The sequence below is a fragment of the Manis pentadactyla genome, chromosome 2, assembly GCF_030020395.1.
Source record: "Manis pentadactyla isolate mManPen7 chromosome 2, mManPen7.hap1, whole genome shotgun sequence".
Taxonomy (NCBI): Eukaryota; Metazoa; Chordata; class Mammalia; order Pholidota; family Manidae; genus Manis; species Manis pentadactyla.
Genome location: NC_080020.1, coordinates 215,160,567 through 215,170,396, shown reverse-complemented (window position 1 = coordinate 215,170,396; position 9,830 = coordinate 215,160,567). Strand labels below are relative to the sequence as shown.

The 9,830-nt window shown below is 49.1% G+C and overlaps 1 protein-coding gene across 1 annotated transcript in view; it reads left to right on the top strand.

The window, feature by feature from the left end:
• The first annotated feature begins 686 nt into the window (after positions 1-686).
• DPYSL5 (dihydropyrimidinase like 5) overlaps positions 687-9,830 on the top strand; it is a 79,668-nt gene continuing 70,524 nt past the window's right edge. Inside the window, exon 1 of the mRNA XM_036903421.2 lies at positions 687-838. The gene's annotated coding sequence lies outside the window, so the exon portion shown is untranslated. The remainder of the gene's footprint in view (positions 839-9,830) is intronic.

Genomic DNA, 9,830 nt, shown 5'->3' with positions numbered 1-9,830 from the left:
AAGCCCTAGCTCAGCGCCGCCGAATATACTCCGGGTTGGAGCCCCCAAAGGGGGCAGAGGCGAACTTAAGGGTCTCTGAGCGGCCGTCCACTTTGTATATGAGAACATTTTCCTATCGCGACCACCCCCGCCCTCTCCATTCTGGAATTCCGCGGAGAGCCCCCCTAGAAGGCGTCGGACTGGGTCTTGGCGGGAACCAGCCAGCCCTAACAAGGCCTCGCGGCGCAGGGGAGGCCCAGCAGCAGTCGGGGAGAGGCGGCCGGGCATTGTCTCAGCCCTTCGGGTGGGGTCCTGCAGGGGGAGGGGAGGCGGTGTGTCCTCCGGACCCGCCCCGCACCCTCCCAGCGGACGCGTACATCAGCGCGTCCGAGCGCCCGGGCTTTGTGAAGTGTCGCGAGGCACCACGGAAACCCAAAGGAACGCGGAGAAGGGAGCAAGGGGGGTCGCGGATTCTCGGGCCTCGCCTTCTGCTCCCTCTCGGACCCCGACCCTGCAGCAGGACCTGTCGGGAATTGTAGTCCCAAGGCGGCGAACGCGCGCGGCGCGAAGTACGCGGGGAGCCGCTTGTCCCCGCCTCCCCGTAACCTGCTAGTGCGAGGTGGAGAGCGCAGGGGAGGAGCCGTCGGACCGGTGATTGGCCGAGGCCGCCTTTGGCCCCGCCCACGTCCCCTCCCCAGCTCCCGGCTTCCGACTCCAGCGCCCAGCTAGCCAAGGCTGCGATTGAGCGAGCGCCCCTGCAGCCGCGGCTGCCGCGAGCACCAGCAGCTCCCGCGCCGCGGCGAGACCGAGAAGAGACTGACCGACCGACGGACCCTTCCAGCCGAGGCATCCCGGAGGAGTGGGTGATGGCAGGGCGGGCGGTGGGTTTATTCTTCCCGGCCTGGGACATTTATCTCACGGCCTCGGTTTCTCTGGGAGGCGCACAAAAGGGCAGGGGAACGCCTGGGGTCTGGCTGCAGGGGACGCAGCAGGAGTTACGGTTGGCATCAGAGGCAGCCATCGAACTAAACTAGGGCCAGAATCCGATCCTCTTTGTACGCCCACGGAACGCCTTGCTGTTAGTAGGCGTTAAATGTGTGCTCGTGAGATTGCAAACAACTGGGGTGAGAAGGCGGCTTGGTTGAAGGGGTTTCACTCTTAGCACATAGTAGGTGCCCAGCCGCACTCATCGAGGTGCAATGAATGGCTGGAAGGCTGGGAGAGGGCTTCTCTGGCTGAGGGCCGGTCCTTCCCGAGTCCCTAGATCGGCGTTGTCCCCGGCCCCCACCCACCACCCATATGCTCATCTTCCATCCATCTCGCCTCCGGGTTGGGATTTGCCCGGCCGAGACCTGACCCGCGGGCCGTTCTACCCGTCCCGCTAACGGATTGGAGGTCTGGAGACAATTCGCCTGCCGCCTCTGAGGCACCTGCCTGAACCACAAAGGCCGCCTGCCGCTCCTAGCCCAGAGTGGCCGCCAGGCTGAGTCCCAGCGCTTGAGCCCGACGCAGGGGCGCTCTCCGCCCCACGGATCTCGGTGGGCGAGAGACCACGACACCCCAGCTTGGGGAGGGGGCAGGAGTCCGAGCTGGAGAGAAGCTGGGATCGGGAGGGGGCGGGCGAGGCCTCCGTTTAAGCGAAGATGAGATGGGAAAGCTGGGTGGGGAGAGGTGACTGGGTTTGGGAGGAGGGGGAAGTGGGTACCCGTGTTTGCGGAGGGAAGGCAAGGGGGCGGGGGGCGGGTCTGTGGAGGAAGGGAAGGAGCTTGGTGCAGGTGGCGCGAGGCAAGTCTGGGGCTGATGTAGAATGAGGGGAGGAGAGATGCCGGAGGGTGGAGACCGCCAGGGTTTGAGGAGGCCCGACGTGAGGGAGGAGGGACCGGCGCGGTGCGGGGGAGGGGTCTCTCTGGGGAGGGAGGTCTCCCTAGGGAGGAAGGTCCCCGTGAGGGGAGGGGCAGGCATCTGGGAGGCCAGTCTTGGGTCTGAAGACCCTCGGCTCCGGGCGTGGGGCCTGGCGGTCCAGGTGGCTGGCTGGGCGTGGCCCTTGGATGGGCGACAGACCCAGGATGGCGGATCCGGGATCGGGCTGGGCTGTCCCCGCGAGGAGCTTTGTCTCCGGGCTTGACACAAGCCCACAGGGACTCGTTTAGGGTTTGTGATAATCCGCAGCGCCGCAGGCACACCCTTTTCCTGGCGGAGCTGAAAAGCTTGGTCCAGTGGCAGATGCTGCCAGGGAGACGGAATGGGGGACGTCTCCGGCCGGGAAGACCGTGAGAACAATAGCCTTCACCGGTATCCGCCCGACAACCCATAGGGCCCCCAGTACTCAAGTGTGCAGTTTTCTGGTGCAGAAAATGCTCCCGAAGAAAACTCAGGGCAGGTACTTCTCTCTTGGGGGTTTTGTTGGGTCTCCAGGCCCGGTCGTTAATTCCCTGGTGAGTCGCGAGTCTCCGAAAGACTATGGGGTGGGCAAACAGCCGCCACCCCCAGCTTTGGTGTCTTTTGGCTGCGGCGCCGCCGCCAGGCCTTGCACTTGACCAGAAGCCGAGACGTGGCGTGGCTGCCGGGCAGCAACCTGGAGGTGGCCTCGGTGCTGGGCGAGCCCCTTGAGCAGAGGGCTTTGTCTGCCGAGGCGGCCCACAGCGAAGGTCAGCTGTGTGTTCATAGAAGGAGCAGTCACGATCGGTGCGCATCGTGGTAAAAACGGGAGAATTCGTCTTGCAGATTACCCACCAAGGAGGCGGCCCCTGGTTTTAGGGCCTGGAGCCAGGGGACCACAGCTCCTTTTGCCAGTGACCACACCCAAGCCAGTGGGTCCCCTCCTGTGCGGATTTCGCCCATATTGTCTGCTGACCTAAGATGAGGACTCTTCTGTGATAGGAGAGGACTGCTTGCCCATGGGAAAGCAGACGAAATGGAAACACAAATCAGGGATTCAACAGAGCTTTCCACACACTCAGTCTTACTGGATGCCCAAGCATCTTCAAGCTCAACCTCTTGACATGTGAAATGACAGCCCAAACAAGAATTCTGATTTGCAGGTGTCCTTTGATACTTGTTTAGCTAATACTAAAAGTGACTCTTTAGTATAAGATTTATACTTTTAAATTGTCATTCATTAAAAAAAAAAGGCATTTTTATTCCAAGAGTGGAGGTAGCTTGGCTGTGGTTGAAAGGACTGATGGTTGTGACTTATATTTGCCATTAATTAAGGAGTCTGTTAGATCTCTTAACCTAGCCTTGAACCTCAAGATTTTCTTTCATAACCAGGTTGGTGACATAGCTGAGGGGCTGTGACATGACCGTTGGGTCTTGCCCAGAAGGTATGATAGTCGCCAGTGTGAAGGCCACCTATCTAGGCTGTACCGAGTGGCCCCAGGAAAGCAGCAACAGGCTGTATCTTGCTAGTTTTCAAGGGATGGCACTTTGAGAAGGTATTTCTCAGAATTTACAAAACTTATCTGGAAAGACTAGTTGGAATGTTGTTCATTAGGTGTTCTTAACTTAATGGACCTATGTCCAGAGTAGGTGAAAATCAGGAATCCCAATATTTGAAAACCTGAGGTCTGAAGCCGAAGGTGTTTTCTCACCAAAAATGCTCCAATAGGAAATGTGTTTTCATGGCATTGTGCAAGGGGATAAGTTTCAGGAGAGAATGTTTTGTTGGTTTATTCTTCATGAATGTTATGTATTTGTTCAAGGGTGTAATCCTATTAAAGTGCTGTGTGAACCTCCAACCCAATCTTTCTACATGGGGAGACCGTAGAGGAGGACTTTATACGGGGAAGATGGAGGGAAAGTAGCATCTGGCACCAATAAGTGCTCCATAAATGTTAATTATCACCATCATCATATTCTTCCTCAGAATGTATGTCCACAAAAACAACATTTTGATTCCCTGTTAACCTTTCATTCCAAGGGGCCAGAACAGGCTGCTGGGGTTGTCAACAGTGGGAGCGGAATGAATGGTTAGGACCCCTTTCTGAAGTCCCCCTCCTCACAAATAATAGAAATAGCTCTGAGCTGAGTCTGAGCCTCTTGAAGCACAGCTGCAGAAGCAGCTGAGAACTTACAGAGTTAAGAATGTTCCTTCCAGAAGTACTCAGACCCCCGGCTTTGCAGAATCATCCTCATGTTTGAAGTTGGCCTGGCATCTCACCCTGCTCCTACACTAGCTAAAGGAACAATCAGACACCTGTAACAGGTGAGGTGCTGTTGTTCTGTGGCTGCTCTGTTCTTGGTATGGGAAAAAGCAGTCATGTTTGGTTGATGCTTTCTGGCTAACAAATTCAGCATTACTTATTTAACAAACACTTTCAAAGCACTCTGTGTGAGGGATTGTTCTAGTTCTTATGAGTTAAGTACTAATATTATCCCCAGTTTACAAGTGAAGCAGCAGATGTACAGCTAGAGAAGTGTCAGAGGCAAGCTTCAAACCCAAGGAATCTGCTTAAAATCTGTGTAAGTTGGGGTTCTCCAGAGAACAGAACCAGTAAGGATTGGTTTATGGGATTGTGAGGGCTGGCATGTCCCATATGTGGAGGACAGGAGGGCAGGCTGGAAACTGTCAGGCAAGAGCTGATGCTGCAGTCTTAAGGCAGAATTTCTTCCGCAGGGAAACCTGTTTTTCTCTTAAGGCCTTTCAATTGAATGTATGAGGCCCATCTGCATTATCAAGAAAAGTCTCCTTTACCTGAAAGCCCACTGATTCTAGATGTTAACCACATCTAAAAAGTACCTTCACAGCAACACATATGGATGAGTGTTTGAATAACTGGGTACTATAGTCTAATCATTATAGGGTCCACGCTTTTAAACACAACCCCAAGCTAAGAAGCTTATTTCTTGGGTGTAAGGTTTACAATAAACTAAAGAGTTTAGCAATGGACTATTCCATTACAAAATGGTGCTCCTCACCTCATTTAAGGTAGGATTTGACCCTCATTTTTTATCCATGTAGTTTCTAGCACAAAATATTGCTCAGAGGAAGCATTCAATACATAAGAATGACCAACTGAATGATGTGGATGTTTTACAGGATTTTCCAGCCATTGAGACCTCTGGCTCCCCATTTAAGTTTAAAATCATTTGGCCCAAGTGAGCTTGAGGTTTTATGAATAACTAGATTCTCTTGAAAAAAGGAGAATATCCTCATTCTGAATTGAGCACTATATCATTCCCCACCCCCAACATCTGTCCATTTTTATAGGCTCAGCGAAGTTTTGTGGGTCTGTCGCTGCCTCAACTCCTTGTGAATGTGTCTCCCACACATTAGCAGTGCCCAGTACTCAGTCACACCATCTTTGTGTCATTTCAGTGTCCATTTACAGGCAGCCCCTTTGTTGATTTCAAGTCTGCCATGGGCTCGTGCTAATTTCTCAGGCCTCGGTTCTTTATTCTCCAGGCTTTTGTCTGGCCCTGTCCTTCCCTTTGTCCTTCTGCAAAGCATGATCCACTATTGATGGAGAAATCACCTCCTTTCTCATTTTTACCACTTCAACCAGATTTCTGTCTTTGTGGATCAATAAGTTCATTCTGTTATAAAATTCAAACATAGCCCCCAATTTTTTTCATTTAATGTCTTTTTCTCCTCTTTCCAATACATGGGAAACTCAGCTTTAATGAATTGCCTTGAATTAAGTTTGCCATATTGTCAAGTATGTGGGCAATACACATACACAAAACAGTGACTTTTTGGGGGGGGTGAGGGTGTAGTTTTAAAATATTTTAATTTTTTAAACTTTTAGTGAAGTATGATAAATATGCAGGAAAGTATACAAATCATAAGTGTATAACTTAATGATGTTTGCAAACTAAATATATCTATGTTCTCAGCACCAGATCAAGAAACCAATTACTGGTATCCAAAAGCCCCCCCAAATCCTTTCTCAGTCACTACTCTTCCTCCAGTGTCAACAATCACTATCCTGACGTCCTAGAGCATAGATCAGCTTTGCCTGTTTTTGAACTTTACAAATGGAATCATATAGTAGGACTCTCATGAATGGTTTTTTTTGCTCAACGTTATGTTTGTTGCATTTCATTTGCTCATTTTCATTGCTGTATAGCATTCCATTGTGTAAATGTGCAACGATTTACTTATCACTTATGTTGTCAACGGGCATTTGGGTAGTTTCCAGTTTGGGGCTATCATGAAGAGCACTGTTGAGAACCTTCTAGTATGTGTCTTTGTAAACGTGTGTGTTTCTGTTGGGAATATACTTAGGGGTGGAATTGCTGGATCAAGGGTATATATATATATATATATATATATATATATATATATGTGCTGTTTTAGCAGATGATGCCAAATAGTAAGATCAATGGTGAAATTAAAAAAATAAAAAAGAAATTCTGAGATATGCAATGCTGTGTTTAAACTACTTTTAGAAACCCTAAAGACTAACATATGTGGTTTTAATAGAGGTTGGTTTCAAACTTTTAGTGTTCAGCAAACAAATAGAGCTTTAGGCTGCGTATGACTCCATAGCAGCCAAAATTTTTAAATTAAGGTTGTGTTTCAACCATAGTCTTGCTACAGCAATTTCCTTACTCCTGTTTTTTAAGGAAAAGATGAGAATCAGCTTATATTTGCAACATGGGTCCAAAAATCATTCCGGGGATATCCTGTCAAGATTAACAAGTGATTTTTTATCTTGTTACCTATTTTACATTTCTCATATTGGGGTCAAATAGGAATTTTGAATTGTGTGATTTCTCTGGCTAAAAAAATTCCTCAAAAAGTGTCAGCTTGGAGTCAAAGAGTTCAGTTTTCTTATTTGGGAATTAAAATTATAGAATATATCCCATTTTTTTGTGGGTTTCTAAAAAGACCTAAAGTGGACATGTTTTTTACAACTGGATTATAATGGAAAAAACCTTCCAACTCATGTAATAAGGCAAACCCATCTGGTCCCGCCCAACCCCACCCAGCCTTACCTTCTGCTGGATAGAGGTGGGGAGTCACCTGAAAGGGGCAACTCCAGCCTCTAGGTGGTGGTCCAGCAGAGTGGGGGAGGGTATTCTGCCCAAATGGGTAGGGAGGGAGGCTGCATGGGGCTCTGCAGAGGAATTCACTAGAAAGCAGTTGTAGGGGTGGTCAGCACTCTATTATGTGGCCCTTTTTAATGTGTGCAACCTATTCCAGAAGTCATTCCAGCCTGGGCCTGGTTGTTTTTGCTGCTGTGCTTGTTTTGGTGGTGGGGAGGGCCCTTGTTGAGGTCACCCTCCTCTAATCTTACTCCCCTTTTTGGAATACACCACCGAGCATCTGTCCCATGTGCTCTGAGGGCCTCTCACCACAAACAGCAAGGAGATGGTCCCCTTCCCCCACAACTCCATAGTCGTCTTCCTCAGAACCCACCTGGGGAGCCCAGAGCCTTCCCGCGTGTCATACGAATGTCCCTTTGCTTTCACACAAGCCGGCCACCTGCACTGCCCGTGGTCACCCCACCCCTCAGTGCTCAACTCTGCCGACACCATCCCCCTTCATGCCCTTTGCCACAGCTCAGATGGGCCATAGATCTGCCTCCAGAAAAGGCACCCCCTCCCCTGTTCACACTGGTTCAGTCTCAGCTGCTGACCAGGAGCAGTGGGGACATTCTTGACACTGCCCCCCCCCCCACCGACTTGTACCCCAGATGCCCTCCTGGGAACCTGATTGTTGACTTGTGGACCAGGCAGGAGTTTTCATTCTTTCCTATTACTACTTCTTAAAGTTTGCCTTGTGGCTTAGTCTTAATCATCCTGATGTAAGTTTGAAATAGTTTTGAAGCCTTATTAACAGCTTTATTGAGATTAAAAATTAAATGCAAAGTGAACAGTTAAGTGACTTTTGTGTGTTCACAGAGTTGTGCTACCATCAGCATACTCTAATTTTAGAACATTTTCATCGCCCCAATAGGAAAGCCCTTGGCCATTCCTCTCCGCCACTCCCTCCAGCCCCTCACCCCAGCTCCTGACAACCAGCAGTCCACTCTCTATCCCTATAGACTGGCCTGTTCTGGACATCTTATATAAATGGACTCATATGTGGTCTTCAGTGACTGTTGAAGCCTAATTTTTTAGTTTTAAACATATAATCCAATATCTGCACTCTACGTTACAATATATCCTTTCTGGTTTTTATATAAAGTTATACATTTTGGAAGGTACATACAGTTAAATGGTTAACCCCACCAAAATGCTCCTGGAAGAGCCGCCCAGTGGCCCCATGGCTCGCTCACACCACACAGACCTAGTTCTTTCGGACACGATCGTGATGTCTTTCTCTCCAGAGCAGGTAAAAATCTCAAAACTGGATTATTTGAGTAAATGATTTAAAAGGGGAAGGTGATTAACGTTTAGTACTTAGGGAAGAAAAAGGTGGAGGGAGGCGCCGCCTGGCAGATTGTGTAACTGTCTGTGAAGTGGCAGAATATAACTGATGTGGGGCAGAGCCCGCAGGCTGAGAGAATAATCGTGACCATTAGGGTGCATGCCTCAAAGGTCTTCCCTGACCAGGTAGGTGTTCAGGCAGGATTTGGGGAAGAGGATGTTCAGGCCAGACATGGGTGTGAAACTGCAGGATGGGGCCAAGGACTCAGAGTATCAGCTTGGCTGGTGTCAGAGGAAGGAGGTTGGGGAAGCAGGGGAGGGACAGAGTGAAGGGCTTTGGGTACCTGAGCACCTCCTCAGCCCCCAGCTTCCACCTCTTCTTGCTCTGCACCTGTGGGGCCTGTGTGCTTGCGAGTGACAAGGAGGGAACCCAAGAGGGTAGGGTGCGAAATGAAGAGACCTTACCTTTATCTGCATAAATTTACTCACTAGTTCCCTGGGCCTTCAGATCACCTTCGGCCATTTAAGTTTCCTAATGAAAATCAATGACAATTCAATGACAAGTTTGGAAATATATTTAGAGGTGTGTGTGTGTTTAAAGTAAGAAAATCATGTGCATAAATGCAATGTTTTTCTCCTGTTAGGCTTGCGTTAAAATAGCATCTCATGTTCCTCCTTTCTTTGGCCACCTTTGTTCATGTCCTTCATGCTCCAAATAGCCACTAAATAGCACAGAAAATGTGCTCTTTCCTCCTAATTGTAGAATCCTGTACTCTCAGTTGAGATGTGTAAATAGGTTTTCGTTTTTCTATTTTGAATTTTGTGTTTTCTCTGGCTTGCAACGTTCCTCGAAAAGTGTCAGCTTGAAGTAACCAGCCTGTTTACTTACATAAAAATTTATCATAATGAATATGACCCATGAGAAAGGCCTTTTAGGTGGAGACATTGAGAGCCTGGAAAACAGAGCTCAGGGCTTCTCTTTTTGTGGTTTTTCACTTCTAAGTAGTAGTTAACAAATTGAACATTTACAAGGCCCTGTGCTGAGTATGAATACAGTTGTTTACACAAGGAATCTGTAGTGTAGTCCTCTGCCCTTGGGTCATCACAGGTTGACTATTGTGATTGATGCTAACGGAGAGGTAAAGGCTTGAGAGTCTCAAAGGCATGGATCCTGCAATACTCATTTTGGAGCCTACCATCAGGGACAGTGAGGGGCACCTGTATGCCTGTATGCCTGGTAGGTGAAGGACACATGGGTGGGCCCGACAGAAGGTAAATGCCCTGTGGCCAGCATAGCCCATAAAGTGAGAGTGCAGTGCAGAGGTGGGGAAGAGAATGTCTAGGAGTTAAAGCTGGATGCACATCTTTCCAGTCATCTGTGTGATACCAAGCAAGTCGCCTAACCTTTCCGGATCCCATTGTCCTCCTTCATTGCAGTGTGGCTGTGAGGACCAGGAATGAAGCATGTCTGCTCCTGTGAGTGGCACGTAATAGGGGCTGGGTAAATTTGACTGATGGTAATTCTTGCTTGATTG